General features: G+C 42.0%; 1 protein-coding gene across 3 annotated transcripts in view; it reads left to right on the top strand.

The window, feature by feature from the left end:
• LOC129701968 (interferon-inducible GTPase 5-like) overlaps positions 1–20,916 on the top strand; it is a 61,276-nt gene that overhangs the window by 28,505 nt on the left and 11,855 nt on the right. Inside the window, exon 1 of one of the 3 annotated variants that reach the window (XM_055643426.1) lies at positions 28–1,465. The exons of 1 other annotated variant lie outside the window; for it this stretch is intronic. The gene's annotated coding sequence lies outside the window, so the exon portion shown is untranslated. Of the gene's footprint in view, positions 1–27; positions 1,466–20,916 lie in introns of those variants that run through there. One more of the 3 variants, XM_055643425.1, reaches the window with a different exon arrangement.

The following is a 20,916-nucleotide window of genomic DNA, read 5'->3' on the forward strand; positions in this document are numbered from 1 at the left end:
TGGTGAGACCACACCTCGAGTATTGCTTACAGTTTTGGTCTCCAAATCTGAGGAAGGACATTATTGCCATAGAGGGAGTGCAGAGACGGTTCACCAGACTGATTCCTGGGATGTCAGGACTGTCTTATGAAGAAAGACTGGATAGACTTGGTTTATACTCTCCAGAATTTAGGAGATTGAGAGGGGATCTTATAGAAACTTACAAAATTCTTAAGGGGTTGGACAGGCTAGATGCAGGAAGATTGTTCCCGATGTTGGGGAAGTCCAGGACAAGGGGTCACAGCTTAAGGATAAGGGGGAAATTCTTTAAAAACGAGATGAGAAGAACTTTTTTCACACGGAGAGTGGTGAATCTCTGGAACTCTCTGCCGCAGAGGGTAGTCGAGGCCAGTTCATTGGCTATAATTAAGAGGGAGTTAGATGTGGCCCTTGTGGCTAAAGGGATCAGGGGGTATGGAGAGAAGGCAGGTACAGGATACTGAGTTGGATGATCAGCCATGATCATATTGAATGGCGGTGCAGGCTCGAAGGGCCGAATGGCCTACTCCTGCACCTAATTTCTATGTTTCTATGAAAGATTGTATGGACTCGGCTTGTACTCGCTAGAATTTAGACGATTTAGGGGGGATCTTATAGAAACTAACAAAATGTTTAAGCTGTTGAACAGGCTAGGTGCAGGAAGATTGTTCCCGATGTTGGGGAAGTCCAGGACAAGGGGTCACAGTTTAAGGAAAAACGGGAAATCTTTTAGGACTGAGAGGAGAAAAAACATTTTTCACGCCGAGAGTGGTGAATCTCTGGAATTCTCTGCCACAGAATGTCGTTGAGGCAAGTTCATTGGATATATTTAAGAGGGAGTTAGATGTGGCCCTTGTGGCTAAAGGGATCAGGGGGTATGGAGATAAAGCATGTACAGGATACTGAGTTGGATGATCAGCCATGATCATATTGAATGGCGGTGCAGGCTCCAAGGGCCGAATGGCCTACTCCTGCACCTAATGTCTATGTTTCGATGTTTCTATACTCCCTGTCTCGCTGAATTACTCCAGCATTTTGTGTCGATCTTGTTTCCCCCCCGTGATGTATTCAGTCCATTGCCGGCGACCCCAGACAGGGCGGCACGGTGGCGCAGGCAGCGGTAGAGTTACTGCCTTACAGCGCTTGCAGCACCAGAGACCTGGGTTCGATCCCCACTACGGGTGCTGTCTGTACGGAGTTCTCCCTGTGACCTGCGTGTGTTTTCACATTGTAGGTATAACTGTCCCCCAGCGATCACGCCGGCGGCTAAAGAGTAAAGTCACCCGGCAACAAGTGAGCTCACACACATCTTGAACCTTATTGGATAACGTGCAGCAATCCATCCAAGTACTTGACACGGGGAGAGGGAAAGTCCAGACACACAGCGGACTGGAGTAGCGATCACAGCGGACGTTCGCTGACGGAGTCTCCTCCTGAACCGAAGTAGGTAAGGAGCAGAATCGGAGCAGCGACACTGGAAACTGTTCAAAACACTCAGTGAGACAGGCAGCAGCCGCGGAGAGAATCAGTTATCAGTTTCTGAGTTATCTCTCTCCAGAGATGCTGCCTGTCCCGCTGAGTTACTCCAGCTTTTTGTGTCTATCTCTAAGTTATCAAATGTGAGTGAAATGTTTCAGCTCGAGGATCCATTGGCTGCCTGGGCTGCTGAACGTTTCCAGCGTTTGATGTGATTTTTATTTCAGATCTCCAGTGCACTTGGTTTTCATAGAAACAAAGAGACATATAAATTAGGTGCAGGAGTAGGCCATTCGGCCCTTCGAGCCTGCACCGCCATTCAATATGATCATGGCTGATCATCCAACTCAGTATCCCGTACCTGCCTTCTCTCCATACTCCATACAAGGGCCACATCTAACTCCCTCTTAAATATAGCCAATGAACTGGCCTCAACTACCCTCTGTGGCTGAGAGTTCCAGAGATTCACCACTCTCTGTGTGAAAAAAGTTCTTCTCATCTGGGTTTTAAAGGATTTCCCCGTTATCCTTAAGCTGTAACCCCTTGTCTTGGACTTCCCTAACATCGGGAACAATCTTCCTGCATCTAGCCTGTCCAACCCCTTAAGAATTTTGTAAGTTTCTATAAGATCCCCTCTCAATCTCCTAAATTCTAGAGAGTATAAACCAAGTCTATCCAGTCTTTCTTCATAAGACAGTCCTGACATCCCAGGAATCAGTCTGGTGAACCGTCTCTGCTCTCCCTCTATGGCAATAATTTCCTTCCTCAGATTTGGAGACCAACACTGTACGCAATACTCCAGGTGTGGACTCACCAAGACCCTGTACAACTGCAGTAGAACCTCCCTGCTCCTATACTCAAATCCTTTTGCAATGAAAGCTAACATACCATTCACTTTCTTTACTGCCTGCTGCACCTGCATGCCACAATGGTGTACCATGACACCCAGGTCTCGCTGCATCTCCCCCTTTCCCAATCGGCCACCATTTAGATAATAGTCTGCTTTCCCGTTTTTGCCACCAAAATGGATGACCTCATATTTATCCACATTACACTGCATCTGCCAAACATTTGCCCACTCACCCAGCCTATCCAAGTCACCTTGCAGTCTCCTAGCATCCTCCTCACAGCTAACACTGCCCCCCAGCTTAGTGTAATCCGCAAACTTGGAGATATTGCCTTCAATTCCCTCATCCAGATCATTAATATATATTGTAAAAAGCTGGGGTCCCAGTACTGAGCCTTGCGGTACCCCACTAGTCACTGCCTGCCATTGTGAAAAGGACCCGTTTACTCCTACTCTTTGCTTCCTGTTTGCCAGCCAGTTCTCTATCCACATCAATACTGAACCCCCAATACCGTGTGCTTTAAGTTTGTATACTAATCTCTTATGTGGGACCTTGTCGAAAGCCTTCTGGAAGTCCAGATACACCGCATCCACTGGTTCTCCTCTATCCACGCTACTAGTTACATCCTCGAAAAATTCTATAAGATTCGTCAGACATGATTTACCTTTCGTAAAACGTTAACGGGATGAATTGAAGTGAGAGTTGGCAAAAGTGTTCACTGGGTTTGATCGACCAGGGCAGCAGTTGTGTGTGTGTGTGTGTGTGTGTGTGTGTGTGTGTGTGTGTGTGTGTGTGTGTGTGTGTGTGTGTGTGTGTGTGTGTGTGTGTGTGTGTGTGTGTGTGTGTGTGTGTGTGTGTGTGTGTGTGTGTGTGTGTGTGTGTGTGTGATAAGGGAGAACCAGTGGATGTGTTATATCTGGACTTTCAGAAGGCTTTCGACAAGGTCCCACATAAGAGATTACAATACAAACTTAAAGCTCACGGTATTGGGGGTTCAGTATTGATGTGGATAGAGAACTTGCTGGCAGACAGGAAGCAAAGAGTAGGAGTAAATGGATTATTTTCACAATGGCAGGCTGTGACTAGTGTGGTACCGCAAGGCTCGGTGCTGGGAACCCAGCTATTTACAATATATATTAATGATTTGGTTCAGGGAGTTGAATGCAACATCTCCGGATGACACGCAGCTTATAAGAAGATATTAAATTGACTTCTGGGCTAGCTTACAGTTTATATTTAGTCTCAAATTAGGCTTGCCTTAGGTTGTGGGTGTGTGAGATAATAAATCCTATAACATTGTCTCCCAAGTGACAGGCAGAGGAGCAGCTAGAGAGATAGCTGGTCAAACCTTTGAAGTGAGATGCCATAAACCAAATAACCAATGTTTATGGGGGAGCAGGCAATAAAGGAAGAGAGAAATAAACAGTTGCATCTTTGTAAACAAGTGACCTATGTTTATGAGGGACCAAATGACAGAGGAAGCAGCGAACAGAGCAAGGGTGGTCTATTTGGAGATAAAACAAATGGGACAATGTTTTTAGTATATCTTGTACCATGTAAAAAAAAGGGTTTGATGTGATGCATTCTGTGGAAACCTTTTCCAGTACTTCTGACCATGACTAATGTCTGTGGAATGTGATAAGGGGACAAAAAACCTATTTAAAGCAATGTAATTCTGTTGTTTAGGAGAAGGTGACTGAGGACAGTCAAGTGTCTGTGTTGGCACTTGACTGGAGTTCTCCCTCCCTTCCATCGGCCGATGTTAAGTAAAGTTTTGAACTGGTCTACCAAACAGTTTGTGTGGTGTCTGTTTATTAAGAAGCGAACCTGGTTTAGTAGTTAAAATAAGTAGCTTTTTCATTGGCGTAGTTATGCAGGCCTCGCTGGGACCACATCAACGGCTGACTGTGCAAGAGGTTGCGGAGGTTGCCGGGATTGGAAGGGAGATAACTGAGCTCTATCGGTCCCCTTGTAAGACCGACTCCCTAGAAACTCCCGGTCACATCTGTGATCCTTCATCAGAAATTGAATTGGTTCCCTGCCGAGGTTCTTAGCAACAGACAAAGGTAAGACCAGTTGGGCTTTATATGGTTTTTTTTTAAAGAAGGGATTGTGTATGTATTTTTAAGACGGGATTGTGTATGTATTTTTACGAAGGGATTGCGTATGTATTTTTAAGACAGAATTGTGCATGTATTTTTAAGAAAGGTCTTATGTATATTGTTAAGAAGGACGTGAGTGGTTCCTCTTTCTGTCTATCTCTCTTTGTTTTCTCTTTTTCTCTCTCTACTAAGGGCTCATCAGCCTTGTTGAGATATCCGTGATTTGTCGGGTTGAGATACGGGGGTTGAGGTGTGTGTCTGGCTTATTGAGACATCCGAAGAGTTGTCGGGTTGAGAAATAAGTGACGTTGTATATTACAGTATTAAGAAGTCTGCCAAGTTGAAAAGAAACTGGGGTCTCGGTTAGAGGGTCTGCTTCGTTGAGACACTTGGGTCGTATATTAAGGAATTAAAAAGTCAGCCAAATTGAGAAACTGGGGTCTCATTTAGTGGGTCGGCCTGGTTGATATATTTGGAACTATTCGGAATTAAAAAGTCAGCCAAGTTGAGAAACTGGGGTCTCATTTAGTGGGTCGGCCTGGTTGATATATTTGGAACGATTCGGAATTAAGAAGTATTTTTTCTCTCTCTTTCTTTCTATCTATCTATGGGGAATGCTCTGGATACCGGTCCAATATATGTGTTATTTGAATCCTATGTATAATAAGAAATTTAGAATGTTAAGTTACAAGTTGACCAAATGGTTGGGGGATGAAGCCTGGCCTGTAGGGGGCACATGGTATGTTGAGACAATTAAATAAGCAGAGGTGTTGATATGGGAAAGGAAGACAGGAACCCACTAGAAAGCCAATTTAAAATAGACTTTAATTTACAGCAATTGAACACTAAATTCCTTCCATTTGGCCTATAAATTGATGTAAATGAGATTTAAAAATCATGTTTTATTGTGAATTATTTGTGAATATAATTTGGACACTTAGGCTATTTAAAAATGTTTATTATCATTTATTAAGAAATGGATAGATGTTTAGATCTAGTAATTGAAGTTTGAAATTAGCTACAATTGGGTAACTAACTAATTATATGCTTTTATTTCAGGTCATCCAAGTAAGGTTATTTTATATTTGTGTCAGAATGGTTCAATCTATGATAACTGAAAATTTCATTCAGTTCTCTTAATTTTTAAGAAGGTTATGGGCTTTTGACGGTCCATGATCACAGTTTTTTTGTTATGTCCATAGAAAAATCAATAGGGAACAAGATGCTAATTTCCGAGTATGAAAATGGCCATAACTTTTTTATTACTTGAGATATGAAAGTGAATTAGGTGTCAAATTAAACTTATTGTTATGCTTTATCTGATGGGATAAATTGCAGATTTGATTTTTTTTTTAAATCTCACAGTTTTGTAACATTGCTAGATAGAGTTAAGAAACAAGGATAGCACTAGGAAAGGATGGAAATTATTGCAACTAGAATGCCAGTGGGCAGAGGAACAAGAGAATAGAATTAAAAGACAGACAGGAGGTGAGAAACAGGTGATGGTTCGTAAAAAATAAACCCAGTACTGGTAAATCCTCTGGAGGAGACTTCATGTCTGGCACGACGACCCTATTTGGTAATGAAAATGAGGAGGAGTTAGATAATCTTGTGAGATGTCCACCTCCCTATGCCCTACCAGTAGCAATGGCATCTTTACCTGGGACAGTTCCATCAGTAACATGCCTATAACTTGAAGTTCTGACCTTACAAAGCTCTCCAGGATTGGGAGCACGGGAATGCCTTTCTGTGTGTAATTTGTTTAAGGCATTGATGCTACCAGAACAGCTGATCATTATTAAATGTACTGCACACACTGGTGCTGGGGACCCTATAGCAAAAGGCAATGGGTTGCTGATAGTGTATCCAAACAGTGCAGCCTGTACATCCAAATGCATAGTGACAGCAGCTAAACAGATGCTAGCAAATAGAACGGTCCTGCCAAACATGAGGGAGGTATGTACATTACAGAGGGACGCCTCTTGTATATAATAATAACTATGTAAACAAGAGGGCTGTGCTATTGATTCAGCACACCCCGCTTGGACAAGTTGGTGTATAACGATACATTTTTACCCGTCTTACCCATGCTGGTAAGGAGGGAATGATAGGATAACAAAGGAAATGTGGTGGCACCCGAAAATTTGATGAGGCACTGAAGCAGGCCTCTGAATGTAAAATTTGCCAATGAAATAATCCAGGCAAACCAATTAGGATACCATCACCAATGCCATCGATCGTTTGAATGCATACAGATTGATTTTATTGAAATGCCAAGGGCCCAGTGTTATAAATATTGCGTAGTGATTTTAGATTTATTTAGTAGGTGGAGTGAAGCTCTACCAACCACCAATAATAAGGAAAATTTGCACATTTTAATATCTGACAGCAATTCACTGTACACACCACCCACAGGTATCTGGGATGGTGGAAAGAGTCAATGGGGATTGCAAAACAAAATTACCCAGGAGGTAAATCCTTTTTCTGACAAGCAACTCTGTTATAAAAAATTGGGGACTAATTGCCAGGTTATTTCCAGTCTCAGCTGATAGAATCCTTGTTATGTCCCAAACTAGGCAATTGAATCAATGTGGATTCCCAGCCTGAAAGTATATTTAGGGTTTATATATAAGTACTGATGAGGGATGGAGTAGGATGAAGGGCTTTGGATTTCTGGCATTGTGGCTATTTCCAGGGACCTTTCTACAGATCGGAAAGGTTGTACCCCAGCAGCACAGGAACATTATCCCCACAGAGGTTTGCCAGTGCTGTTGGGAGAATTTAAACTAGCTTGGCAGGGGGATGGGAACAAAAGGAAATTTAAGAAGGAAAGTTGGAAAATAAAGATTAGACAACTGGAAAGCAAAATAAATAGGCAGTGGAAACAAAAACAAGTAGTAAATTAGGTTGGAGTATATAAAAATGAGGAAAAATAAGGCAATGTACTTAATTGCGTACGGCATTGCAATAAGGTAGATAAATTAACAGCACAAATAAAATGTAAATGCAATAGTAAAACACAAAGTGCTGGAGTAACTCAACGGGCCAGGCAGCATCTGTGGAGGAAATCGATAGAGGATTTGGGCCTACTTTTCTCTAATAGAAATTGTGTAAGGAAAAATTAAATAAAGGCAAAAGAATCAACAAATTTTGTCAAGGGTTTGGCAGTACATTAAATCTCTTTGTGGACATTTTGTTGGGAATTCATCCCCTCTGCAATGTGGAAATGTAGTGTATTCATTAAGTACAACATAATTAAAAAATAGATGCAGATATGGATAAATAGAAAAAGCATGAAGTACTATCATCTACATATATAGGATCGACAAAATGAATGATCAGTTATAGGTGAAGGACAAATTTGTAGAATATATATACAAGGGTTTTCAGAACTATGATGTTGAGGATCCAGCTAAGGAAAAGCTTATTGTTGAATTGAGTATTGTACACTAAGGGGATTGATTAATAGTCTTGTTTTAAAGACACTTTTAGGGAAAATTCCACATAGGATGGTGGAATTTTACATTGAGTTTGATGTGGGTTAATACAAAATTGGACTCTCAAATCGAAATAAAAGGATTTATGAAGTTATGAGCAGTGGGATGGCTGACAAGCCACATTAGAAAGCTTGATGATGGATATGCAATGGCTATCATTCAAATAAATGATTTATATAATTCCTCTAAAGCATCAAAACCCAAGAAATGTGATTTGTTTTTGAATGCCAGGAGAAAATAAAGGAAGAGGCTTATAGTATTGCTAGGAATAGCAGTAGGCCTAAAATTGTGTGTTTTAGAACAATCAAATGAGAACTAAGAAATTAAAAAAAAAAAGGAAAAAAAGGTAAAGTAAATTACAAAGAGAGGTATATGAAAATGAAATATTATATACTGCTGGTAAAACAATGTTTTTGTATATGTACTGCTTGTAAAACAATGTTTTTGTATGTGGAATGTGGGAAATTCGAAGCAATGAGCAAAGTTGTGTGTCACTTTTTAAGAAGTTGTCCTTTAAAATGCAAATTTACAAAGTTTATGGTGTGCTAATGTATTGGATGATTATAAATCTTTTGAACCAAGTTAAAAAAAAGACTCATCCCGATTAAAGTGTTAAATGAGATTGGAAATGTCAAAATTACAGAGAAAAGTAAATGTATTATTGATTACTGATTCTGAATGAGTTCTTTTGGGAAAGATTGTTTTGATATGATAACAGAGGTTGTCTTTTAAAATGCAAATGAAGCAAGATTACTGTTTTTAAGCAAAAAGATGTTGAAGCATGTGCTGTGTGAGTGAAATGAAGGTAGATGAAAAAATTGTTTTATGACTTAAAAAAGGAGGTTTGAGGGAACTCACAATGAGGGATGAAAGGTGAGAAGATAAAGTAGATTGGGGAAGAGAACATATTTGGAGAATTGAATATTTAGGTGGAGAGAGCCTCTTCGGATATAATAGGATTAAAGAATAAATTCACAGGGAAGTGTTAGGAAGGAATGGAGGATCAAAGTAGACAAAAGTGCTGGTGAAACTAAGCTGGTGAACAAGATTTACAACTTTTTATTGCCCCTGGAGAGTGGGGGGAAGCCACCAACAGGCCCTGGGCAATTAACTAATTATGTATGGTCGGCAATTAACCCATGTCTTGCCAGATCTACATTCCCAGGTTGGAGGAGCTTTGCTGGGAGCCATAAAAGCTATACGATGACGGGGGGTGCTGGGACAAGAAGAAATTGAAACTGTATTGAAAAGAACAACCAAGTGTTGCTAACAACATGAACTGCTGTAAAGATGAAAGATCATCATCGCTGGATACATTTGATTGACTGTGAACAGTTTGTGGAAACAAGGACGATGGGCTATTGATGTTCCTTTATTCTGGGGTGGCCCAGCCCACATGGACTGAACTTTCTTCAGAATGGCAAACTTGCGGACTAACCCACATTTAAAGGATGGTACACACCTCCTTTTAAACAAGATTGAAGTCAAACATGACAAGCGCAGCAAAGATACCCTGACTACAGACAGTAAGAGGTCTGCAAAGGCCAGTTAAATCTACCTGTTTTTGCCACAACCAAGGCACTGGTGTATTTTAAGGAAACAGTATATTTGTGACAGGGCATTGTTATGTTGCAAATGCAGTGTCACACAAGAGAAGCATGAACCAGTTACACCAGCACACGGGGAATTCCAAATGAAGCCGAATAAAGGCTGAGCAATTTTTATGATCCTTTTCCTGTCCTATGGTAGTAAGGTCCGGGGGAGGTTGGTGGCCATTTAAAATGTTTGGAGGGACTTGTGAAACGATTGTCCACTATGAATTGATTGTGTTACTAGTGTACTATTAAATTGTCTGATGAGATGCTTATGGTCTTTCGTATGTACTCAGGAAGGACTGTAGTTGTTATCAAAATTTTGATAAAAGGATGGAATGATGAAGCCGAATTTTAGTTAAAAATATAAGAAGATATTAAATTGACTTCTGGGCTAGCTTACAGTTTATATTTAGTCTCAAATTAGGCTTGCCTTAGGTTGTGGGTGTGTGAGATAATAAATCCTATAACATTGTCTCCCAAGTGACAGGCAGAGGAGCAGCTAGAGAGATAGCTGGTCAAACCTTTGAAGTGAGATGCCATAAACCAAATAACCAATGTTTATGGGGGAGCAGGCAATAAAGGAAGAGAGAAATAAACAGTTGCATCTTTGTAAACAAGTGACCTATGTTTATGAGGGACCAAATGACAGAGGAAGCAGCGAACAGAGCAAGGGTGGTCTATTTGGAGATAAAACAAATGGACAATGTTTTTAGTATATCTTGTACCATGTAAAAAAAAGGGTTTGATGTGATGCATTCTGTGGAAACCTTTTCCAGTACTTCTGACCATGACTAATGTCTGTGGAATGTGATAAGGGGACAAAAAACCTATTTAAAGCAATGTAATTCTGTTGTTCAGGAAAGGTGACTGAGGACAGTCAAGTGTCTGTGTTGGCACTTGACTGGAGTTCTCCCTCCCTTCCATCGGCCGATGTTAAGTAAAGTTTTGAACTGGTCTACCGAACAGTTTGTGTGGTGTCTGTTTATTAAGAAGCGAACCTGGTTTAGTAGTTAAAATAAGTAGCTTTTTCAGGTGAGTGGGCAAATGTTTGGCAGATGCAGTATAATGTGGATAAATGTGAGGTTATCCATTTTGGTGGCAAAAACGGGAAAGCAGACTATTATCTAAATGGTGGCCGATTAGGAAAGGGGGAGATGCAGCGAGACCTGGGTGTCATGGTACACCAGTCATTGAAGGTAGGCATGCAGGTGCAGCAGGCAATAAAGAAAGCGAATGGTATGTTAGCTTTCATTGCAAAAGGATTTGAGTATAGGAGCAGGGAGGTTCTACTGCAGTTGTACAGGGTCTTGGTGAGACCACACCTGGAGTATTGCGTACAGTTTTGGTCTCCAAATCTGAGGAAGGACATTATTGCCATAGAGGGAGTGCAGAGACGGTTCACCAGACTGATTCCTGGGATGTCAGGACTGTCTTATGAAGAAAGACTGGATAGACTTGGTTTATACTCTCTAGAATTTAGGAGATTGAGAGGGGATCTTATAGAAACTTACAAAATTCTTAAGGGGCTGGACAGGCTAGATGCAGGAAGATTGTTCCCGATGTTAGGGAAGTCCAGGGCAAGGGGTCACAGCTTAAGGATAAGGGGGAAATCCTTTAAAACCGAGATGAGAAGAACTTTTTTCGCACAGAGAGTGGTGAATCTCTGGAACTCTCTGCCACAGAGGCTAGTCGAGGCCAGTTCATTGGCTATATTTAAGAGGGAGTTAGATGTGGCCCTTGTGGCTAAGGGGATCAGGGGGAATGGAGGGAAGGCAGGTACGGGATACTGAGTTGGATGATCAGCCATGATCATATTGAATGGCGGTGCAGGCTCGAGGGGCCGACTGGCCCACTCCTGCCCCTAATTTCTATGTTTCTTTCTCGAAATATTTGTTTTCTCGGCTGCAGTTTCGTTTCCGCTCCGAAGCCGCAGTTTATGTGAAACAGATCTCGCATTTAGAAACGTGTCCAAACCCCCTCCCGTGACCAACCCACCCACCCCCCGTCAAGTCGCTGTTTATCTGGAACAAAAGGCGGAAACATCGCAATTAGAAACGTGCCCTAATTTGCCCCCCCACCGTGATGTATTTATTCCATTGCCAGTGACCACACGCACACTTCACGCAAACACACACTCACATATCACACTCGCACACTTCACACGCTTCACACATCACACGCTTCACACACAAACACACACACACACACACACAAACACACACACACACACACACAAACACACACAAACACACACACACACAGACACACACACACACACACACTCACACACACACACACACCGTTTCTTGATCACACCATCTCCATCACAGGAGATAGGGTATCGACTGACATCTATTATAAACCCACTGACCCCCACAACTATCTAGACTACACTTCTCCCCACCCTGCTTCCTGTAAAGCCTCTATCCCAGCGGTGGGGAACCTTTTCATGTTGGAATGCCGCATTAAGTTAGCTGTAATCTAATAAGGCCCCATGCAAGAAACTTCAATTAGATATACTTCAAAATGTACATTATTTTGTAAAAATCTAACTACTATGTACTAACTGGAGAAAATGAAACTATTTTGTGAATTCTAAAGTTAACTAACCTTTTAATGACTTTGTTGTGGGAAAGGATTTGAATATTTGGTTGCAACATGGAGGTACACAGTTTCAGCTGATCTTCTAGATGGGTATCCGTCATTTGTGACCTCTAGAGCATCTTGGTTTGTGACCTTAAGAGCATCTTGGTTTGGGTTAGGTAGGAGAATGTAGATTCGCAGCAAGAAAGCATTTTTCATGCATGTTGCCGAAGACGTGGGTATTTTATTGCATTGTTTCTAGATCTTTCTTAGCGTCAAATAAGGACTTGAAAATGTCATCTTCAGAGAGCTCAATCAATTCCATCTGTAGTTCTTTAGGAGCCTTGAAACATCAACTAGGTGAGGTTGAAATGCTAATTTGAGTGTGATGTCATGATTCTCAAAGTCAGCGAATCTTTCATTGTATTCTTTAATTAATAAGTCTATAACAGCTGAATATTCTTCAAATGATTCGCATGAATCCTCCTGCTCATCAATGACCTTCGCTAACGGCGGAAAAAGTTCATCCGAAATTTCATCTTGAAGAGAAGAGTTTTGAAAACAGGTTTTTTTTTTAAATGCTTGGATTTTTTTGCCGCATATCATATATATACTTAGTTTTATTTTGCAAAGAAACATTCAAGTCATTTTGCTTTGACATGATATCACACAGAAATGCATTATTCCTATAGAAATCTTCTTTCAATAATTCACATTGCTGATTCTGTTCTTCATGAAATGTAACTATCTGTTCTCGCTAAGATAACCATTTTGCTAACACCTGTCCCTGCGATATCCAACGCACTTTACAATGATACGGCAAATCCGCACCAATGCCTCATTGTCCAGCTTTAGCATATTATGAAACTGACCATGCCGGGTTGCATTTGCACGAATAGAGTTAACAATATTCATAACTTGTTGCAAAGTGTCACTTGAAATAGTAGATTCAACACAGAGATTTTGCTGATGTAAGATGCAATGAAATGAAATGAGATCAGCAGGATCTGATAATACCTTTTTTATCTGTGCAATAAACCCTTCACGTTTTCCTGTCATGGAAGGTACACCGTCTGTACATACACTCACTAGTCGGGGAGGATTATTTTGGTGAATCTTCTTTTATTCTTTGGTATTTTAAATACATTCATTTTAAGATTAAAATAAAAATAATAAAAGATGAATAAAAATATTAATAAAAATAAAAGGATTTGTTCTACATAATTTGGATTCATTCAAAAGGCCTCACTTAAAGGCCTAGAAGGCCGCATTCGGCCTTAAGGCCGCGGTTCCCCACTCCTGCTCAAACCCCTAATTCCTCCGTCTATGCCACATCTGAGCCCAAGATGAGGCCCTCATTAGGAACCCCTTGGTACCCTGCAGCTCTGCCCTTGCTCCCACTCCCCCAGTCGCTACAGGGACTGTCCCCCCTTTCACCCCATCAGCCATCGCATACAGCACATAATCACCACCACACACAGGATCCCACCACTAGTCACATCTTGCCATCTGCACCCCTTTCCGCTTTCCGCAGAGACCGTTACCTCCGCAATTCCCTGATTAATCATATAACAATATAACAATTACAGCACGGAAACAGGCCATCTCGGTCCTTCTAGTCCGTGTCGAACACTTATTCTCCTCTAGTCCCTGCACTCAGACCATAACCCTCCATTCCTTTCCCATCCATACACCTATCCAATTTATTTTTAAATGATAAAATCGAACCTGCCTCCACTACTTCCACTGGAAGCTCATTCCATCACCTCATTCCATACAACCGCCACTCTCTGAGTAAAGAAGTTCCCCCTCATGTTACCCCTAAACATTTGTCCCTTAATTCTCAAATCATGTCCTCTTGTTTGAATCTTCCCTATTCTCAATGGAAAAAGCTTATCCACGTCAAATCTATCCCTCTCATCATTTTAAAGACCTCTATCAATTCCCCCCTTAACCTTCTGCGCTCCAAAGAATAAAGACCTACTTTGGTCAACATTTCTCTGTAACGTAGGTGCCTAAGCAACATTCTAGTAAATCTCCTCTGTACTCTCTCTATTTTGTTGACATCTTTCCTATAATTTGGCGACCAAAATTGTACACCATATTCCAGAATGGGCCTCACCAATGCCTTGTACAATTATAACATTACATCCCAACTTCTACACTCAATGTTCTGAATTCTAAAGGCCAGCACACCAAAAGCTTGCTTTACCTACATGAGATTCCACCTTCAGGGAACTGTGCACAGTTATTCCTAGATCACTCTGTTCAACTGCATTCCTCAATTCGCTACCATTTACCATGTACGCCCTATTTTGATGTGTCCTGCCAAGATGTAGCACCTCACACAGCATTAAACTCCATCTGCCATCTTTCAGCCCATTCTTCCAAATGGCATAAATCTCTCTGTAGACTTTGATAATCTACTTCATTATCCACAACACCACATACCTTAGTATCATCTGCATACTTACTAATCCAATTTACCACACCATCATCCAGATCATTGATGTATATGACAAACAACAGTGGACCCAACACAGATCCCTGTGGCACCCCACTAGTCACTGGCCTCCAACCTGACAAACAGTTATCCACCATTACTCTCTAGTATCTCCCATTCAGCCACTGTTGAATCCATCTTGCTACTCCACCACTAATACCCAACAATTGAACCTTCTTAACCAACCTTCCGTGCCGAACCTTGTCAAAGGCCTTACTGAAGTCCATATAGACAACCTCCACCACTTTACCCTCATCAATTTCCCTAGTAACCTAGTAACCAACTCACCGTTTCCCACCCAAACCACCCCCTCCCCAGGTACTGTCCCCTGCAACCGCGGAAGATGCAACACCTGTCCCCTATACCTCCCCCCCTCAACTCCGTCCAAGGACCGTGACAGGTTTATCAGGTGAGGCAGAGGTTCACTCGCACCTCCACCAACCTCATCTACTGTATGTGCTGTTCCAGGTGTGGACACCTGTATATCAGTGAGACCAAGCGCAGGCTTGGCGATCGTTTTGTTGAACACCTCCGCTCAGTCCACCTCAACATACCTGATCTCCCGGTTGCTAAACACTTTAACTCCCCCTCACATTCCCACACTGACCTTCCTGCCTGAGAAGTCCTGCCTGAGGCATCCACCATTGTCAGAGTGAGGCCCAGTGTAAATTGGAGGAACAGCACCTCATATTTTGCTTCGGCAGCTTACACCCCAGCGGTATGAACATTGACTTCGCTAACTTCAAGTAACCCTTGCTTTCATAGAAACATGGAAACATAGAAAACATAAAAAATAGGTGCAGGAGTAGGCCATTCAGCCCTTCGAGCCTGCACTGCCATTCAATATGATCATGGCTGATCATCCAACTCAGTATCCTGTACCTGCTTTCTCTCCATACCCCCTGATCCCTTTAGCCACAAGGGCCACATCTATCTCCCTCTTAAATATAGCCAATGAATTGGCCACAACTACATTCTGTGGCAGAAAATTCCAGAGATTCACCACTCTCTGTGTGAAAAATGTTTTTCTCAACTCAGTCCTAAAAGATTTCCCCTTTATCCTTAAACTGCGACCCCTTGTTCTAGACTTCCCCAACATCAGGAACATTCTTCCTGCATCCAGCCTGTCCAACCGCTTAAGAATTTTGAAAGTTTCTATAAGATCCCCCCTCAATCTGCTAAATTCTAGAGAGTATAAACCAAGTCTATCCAGTCTTTCTTCATAAGACAGTCCTGACATCCCAGGAATCAATCTGGTGAACCTTCTCTGTACTCCCTCTATGGCAAGAATGTCTTTCCTCAGATTAGAAGACCAAAACTGTACGCAATACGCCAGGTGTGGTCTCACCAAGACCCTGTACAACTGCAGTAGAACCTCCCTGCTCCTATACTCAAATCCTTTTGCTATGATTACTAACATACCATTTGCTTTCTTCACTGCCTGCTGCACCTGCATGCCTACTTTCAATGACTGGTGTACCATGACTCCCAGGTCTCGCTGCATCTCCCCTTTTCCTAATCGGCCACCATTTAGATAATAGTCTACTCACCTGTTTTTGCCACCAAAGTGGATAACCTCACATTTATCCACATTATACTGCATCTGCCATGCATTTTCCCACTCACCCAGCCTATCCAAGTCACCTTGCAGCCTCCTAATCCTCCTCACAGCTAACACTGTCCCCCAGCTTAGTGTCATCCGCAAACTTGGAGATGTAACATTCAATATTAACGTCCAAATTATTAAGATATATTGTAAATAGCTGGGGTCCCAGAACTGAGCCTTGCGGTACCCCACTAGTCACTGCCTGCCGTTGTGAAAAGGACCCGTTTACTCCTACTCTTTGCTTCCTGTCTGCCAGCCAGTTCTCTATCCACATTAATACTGAAACCCCAATACTGTGTGCTTTAAGTTTGTATACTAATCTCTTATGTGGGACCTTGTCAAAAGCCTTCTCAAAGTCCAGATATAACACATCCACTGGTTCTCCCTTATCCACTCTACTAGTTACATCCTCGAAAAATTCTATAAGATTCGTCAGACATAATTTATCTTTCGTAAATCCATGCTGATTTTGTCCAATGATTTCACCACTTTCCTAATGTGCTGCTATCCCATCTTTAAGAACTGATTCTAGCAGTTTCCCCACTACCGATGTTAGACTAACTGGTCTGTAATTCCCCGTTTTCTGTCTACCTCCCTTTTTAAAAAGTGGGGTTACATTAGCTACCCTCCAATCCTCAGGAATTACTCCAGAATCTAAAGAATTTTGAAAAATTATCACTAATGCATCCACTATTTCTGGGGCTACTTCCTTAAGTACTCTGGGATGGAGCCTCTCTGGCCCTGGGGATCTTTCGGCTTTTAATTCATTCAATTTACCTAACACCACTTCCCGGCTAACCTGGATTTCACTCAGTTCCACCATCTCATTTGACTCCCAGTCCCCTGCTATTTCCGGCAGATTATGTATGTCTTCCTTAGTGAAGACAGAACCAAAGTAGTTATTCAATTGGTCTGCCATGTCCTTGTTCCCCATGATCAATTCACCTGTTTCTGACTGCAATGGACCTACATTTGTTTTAACTAATCTTTTTCTCTTCGCATATCTATAAAAATCTTTTGCAGTCAGTTTTTATGTTCCCTGCCAGTTTTCTTTCATAATCTATTTTTCCTTTCCTAATTAAGCCTTTTGTCCTCTGCTGGACTCTGAATTTCTCCCAGTCCTCTGGTAGGCTGCTTTTTCTGGCTAATTTGTACCCTTCATTTTTTTTGATACCATCCCTGATTTCCCTTGTTATCCATGGATGCACGGCCTTCCCTGATTTATTATTTTGCCAAACTGGGATGAACACTTGTTGTAGTCCATGCAGCCTTTAAATGCCTTCCATTGCATATCCACCATCAACCCTTTCAGAATCAATTGCCAGTCTATCTTGGCCAATTCACGTCTCATACCCTCAAAGTTACCTTTCTTTAAGTTCAGAACCCTTGTTTCTGAATTAACAATGTCACTCTCCATCCTAATGAAGAACTCAACCATATTATGGCCACTCTTGCCCAAGGAGCCACGCACACCAAGACTACTAACTAACCCTTCCTCATTTCTCAATACCAAGTCTAGAATAGCCTGCTCTCTCGCTGGTTCCTCTACATGTTGGTTTAGAAAACTATCCTGCATATATTCCAAGAAATCCTCTTCCTCAGCACCCCTGCCAATTTGATTCACCCAATCTATATGTAGATTGAAGTCACCCATTATAACTGTTTTACCTTTGTTGCACGCATTTCTAATTTCCTGTTTGATGCCATCTCCAACTCCACTACTACTGTTAGGTGGCCTGTACACAACTCCACTAGCGTTTTCTGCCCCTTAGTGTTTCGCAGCTCTACCCATACCGATTCCACATCCTCCAAACTAATGTCCTTCCTTTCTATTGCGTTAATCTCATCTTTAACCAGCAACGCTACCCCACCTCCTTTTCCTTTCTGTCTATCCCTCCTGAATATTGAATATCCCTGGATGTTCAGCTCCCAGCCTTGGTCACCCTGGAGCCATGTCGCCATGATCCCAAATGTATCATAGTCATTAATAGCTATCTGCACATTCAACTCATCCACCTTATTACAAATGCTCCTTGCATTGAGACACAAAGCCTTCAGGCTTGTTTTTACAACACTCTTACCCCGTATTCAATTATGTTGAAAAACGGCCCTTTTTGATTTTTGCACTGGATTTGTCTGCCTGCCACTTTTACTTTTCACCTTGCTACCTATTGCTTCTACCCTCATTTTACACCCCTCTGTCACTCTGCTCACACATTTAAGAAACCCACCACCTCTTATTCTCTGTTTATTATCTTTTTCTTCTTTCTCCCCTACATGTTGGGTCTGAAAGCTTCCGTTCTCTGCCTCCTGCCTCACACACTGTCTACTAGCTTTCTCTATTTGAGTCCCTCCCCCAACCGTTCTAGTTTAAGTCTCCCCAATAGGGTGATTTCACGAAAGGTCACTGGAGCATAGATCCTCACCCACGTGACCGCAAAATCCAACTGGGGTACAAACGCCACTTCCGGTACATGTTATTGATGCTGAAAACGCGCACTTTCACACCCGTTAAAAACCACGAAAACGCCCGTTTTTGAGCTGTAAATAACTGTGCCAGTCGGGGTGACCATGAGGCACAATTATCTTACTTTACAGTCCAGAAGATAGATAAAAAAGAAGGTAAATACAATACATTCGACGTGGAGATATAAAGATCGAAAATATCGGGAATTATCGCGTTTGCTCGCTGCATTTCATCAAAAGTAAGGCATTATTGACGTTTTATCTTTATTCATTTGTTATATGAAAAGTTGTAAAAGTGAAAAATCCTTCAGTAAAATTGCAAAATCGCCCATGGTTCTCAGGTGGGTTTTAACATGCAAAATGAAAACGCTTCTGAAGCTACATTTACCATTTAAATAATCATAAACTATCAATGTGTTTTGAAATAAATTTTACTAAGATGCAAGCTAAGGAATGGGATAATTATCAGCTGTTAATTGGACAAAATCAGGACATTTAATTATTTGCCAAAATATATTTCTCAATGTTTCTTGTTTGCATCTGAGTAAAATTTATTTCAAAACACATTGATAGTTTATGATTATTTAAATGGTAAATGTAGCTTCACAAGCGTTTTCATTTTGCATGTTAAAACCCACCAGAGAACCATGGGCGATTTTGCAATTTTACTGATAGATTTTTCACTTTTACAACTTTTCATATAACAAATGAATAAAGATAAAACGTCAATAATGCCTTACTTTTGATGAAATGCAGCGAGCAAACGCGATAATTCCCGATATTTTCGATCTTTATATCTCCACGGCGAATGTCCGCTGACCACTTCCGCTGTTGTTGCCCCTTCAGCTCCCTCTTGTATTTACCTTCGTTTTTATCTATCTTCTGGACTGTAAAGTAAGATAACTGTGCCTCACGGTCACCCCAACTGGCACAGTTATTTACAGCTCAAAAACGGGCCGTTTACCAGGTTTTTAACGGGTGTGAAAGTGCGCGTTTTCAGCATCAATAACATAGAAACATAGAAATTAGGTGCAGGAGTAGGCCATTCGGCCCTTCGAGCCTGCACCGCCATTCAATATGATCATGGCTGATCATCCAACTCAGTATCCCGTACCTGCCTTCTCTCCATACCCTCTGATCCCCTTGGCCACAAGGGCCACATCTAACTCCCTCTTAAATATAGCCAATGAACTGGCCTCAACTACCCTCTGTGGCAGAGAGTTCCAGAGATTCACTATTCTCTGTGTGAAAAAAGTTCTCCTCATCTCGGTTTTAAAGGATTTCTCCCTTATCCTTAAGCTGTGACCCCTTGTCCTGGACTTTCCCAACATCGGGAGCAATCTTCCTGCATCTAGCCTGTCCAACCCCTTAAGAATTTTGTAAGTTTCTATAAGATCCCCTCTCAATCTCCTAAATTCTAGAGAGTATAAACCAAGTCTATCCAATCTTTCTTCATAAGACAGTCCTGACATCCCAGGAATCAGTCTGGTGACCGAACCTTCTCTGCACTCCCTCTATGGCAATAATGTCCTTCCTCAGATTTGGAGACCAAAACTGTACGCAATACTCCAGGTGTGGTCTCACCAAGACCCTGTATAACATGTACCGGAAGCGGCGTTTGTACCCCAGTTGGATTTTGCGGTCACGTGGGTGAGGATCTATGCTCCCGTGACCTTTCGTGAAATCACCCTATTGTCTTTGCAAATCTCCCCGCCAGGATATTGGTCCCCCTCAGGTTCAAGTGCAACCCGTCCTTTATTTACAGGTCACACCTTCCCCAAAAGAGGTCCCAATGTTCCAGAAACTTGAATCCATACCCACTGCACCAGTCCTTCAGCCACGCATTTATCCTCCACCTCGCTCCATTCTTACTCTCACAGTCGTGTGGCACAGGCAGTAATCCCGAGATTGTCACCTTTGCGGTCCTTCTCCTTAACTCTCTCCCAAACTCCCTAAATTCTCCTTTCAGGACCTCTTCTCTTGTTCTACCTATGTCATTGGTACCTATATGTACCACGACCTCAGGCTCCTCTCCCTCCAATTTCAGGATATCTTGGACACGTTCAGACACATCCCAGACCCTGGCACCAGGGAGGCAAACTACCATCCGGGTTTCCTGACTGCGTCCACAGAATCGCCTATCCGACCCCCTAACTATAGAGTCCCCTATTACTACTGCCCTCCTCTTCTTTTCTATCCCTTCTGAGCAACAGGGCCGGTCT

This window comes from Leucoraja erinacea, chromosome 12, assembly GCF_028641065.1.
Source record: "Leucoraja erinacea ecotype New England chromosome 12, Leri_hhj_1, whole genome shotgun sequence".
Lineage (NCBI taxonomy): Eukaryota > Metazoa > Chordata > Chondrichthyes > Rajiformes > Rajidae > Leucoraja > Leucoraja erinaceus.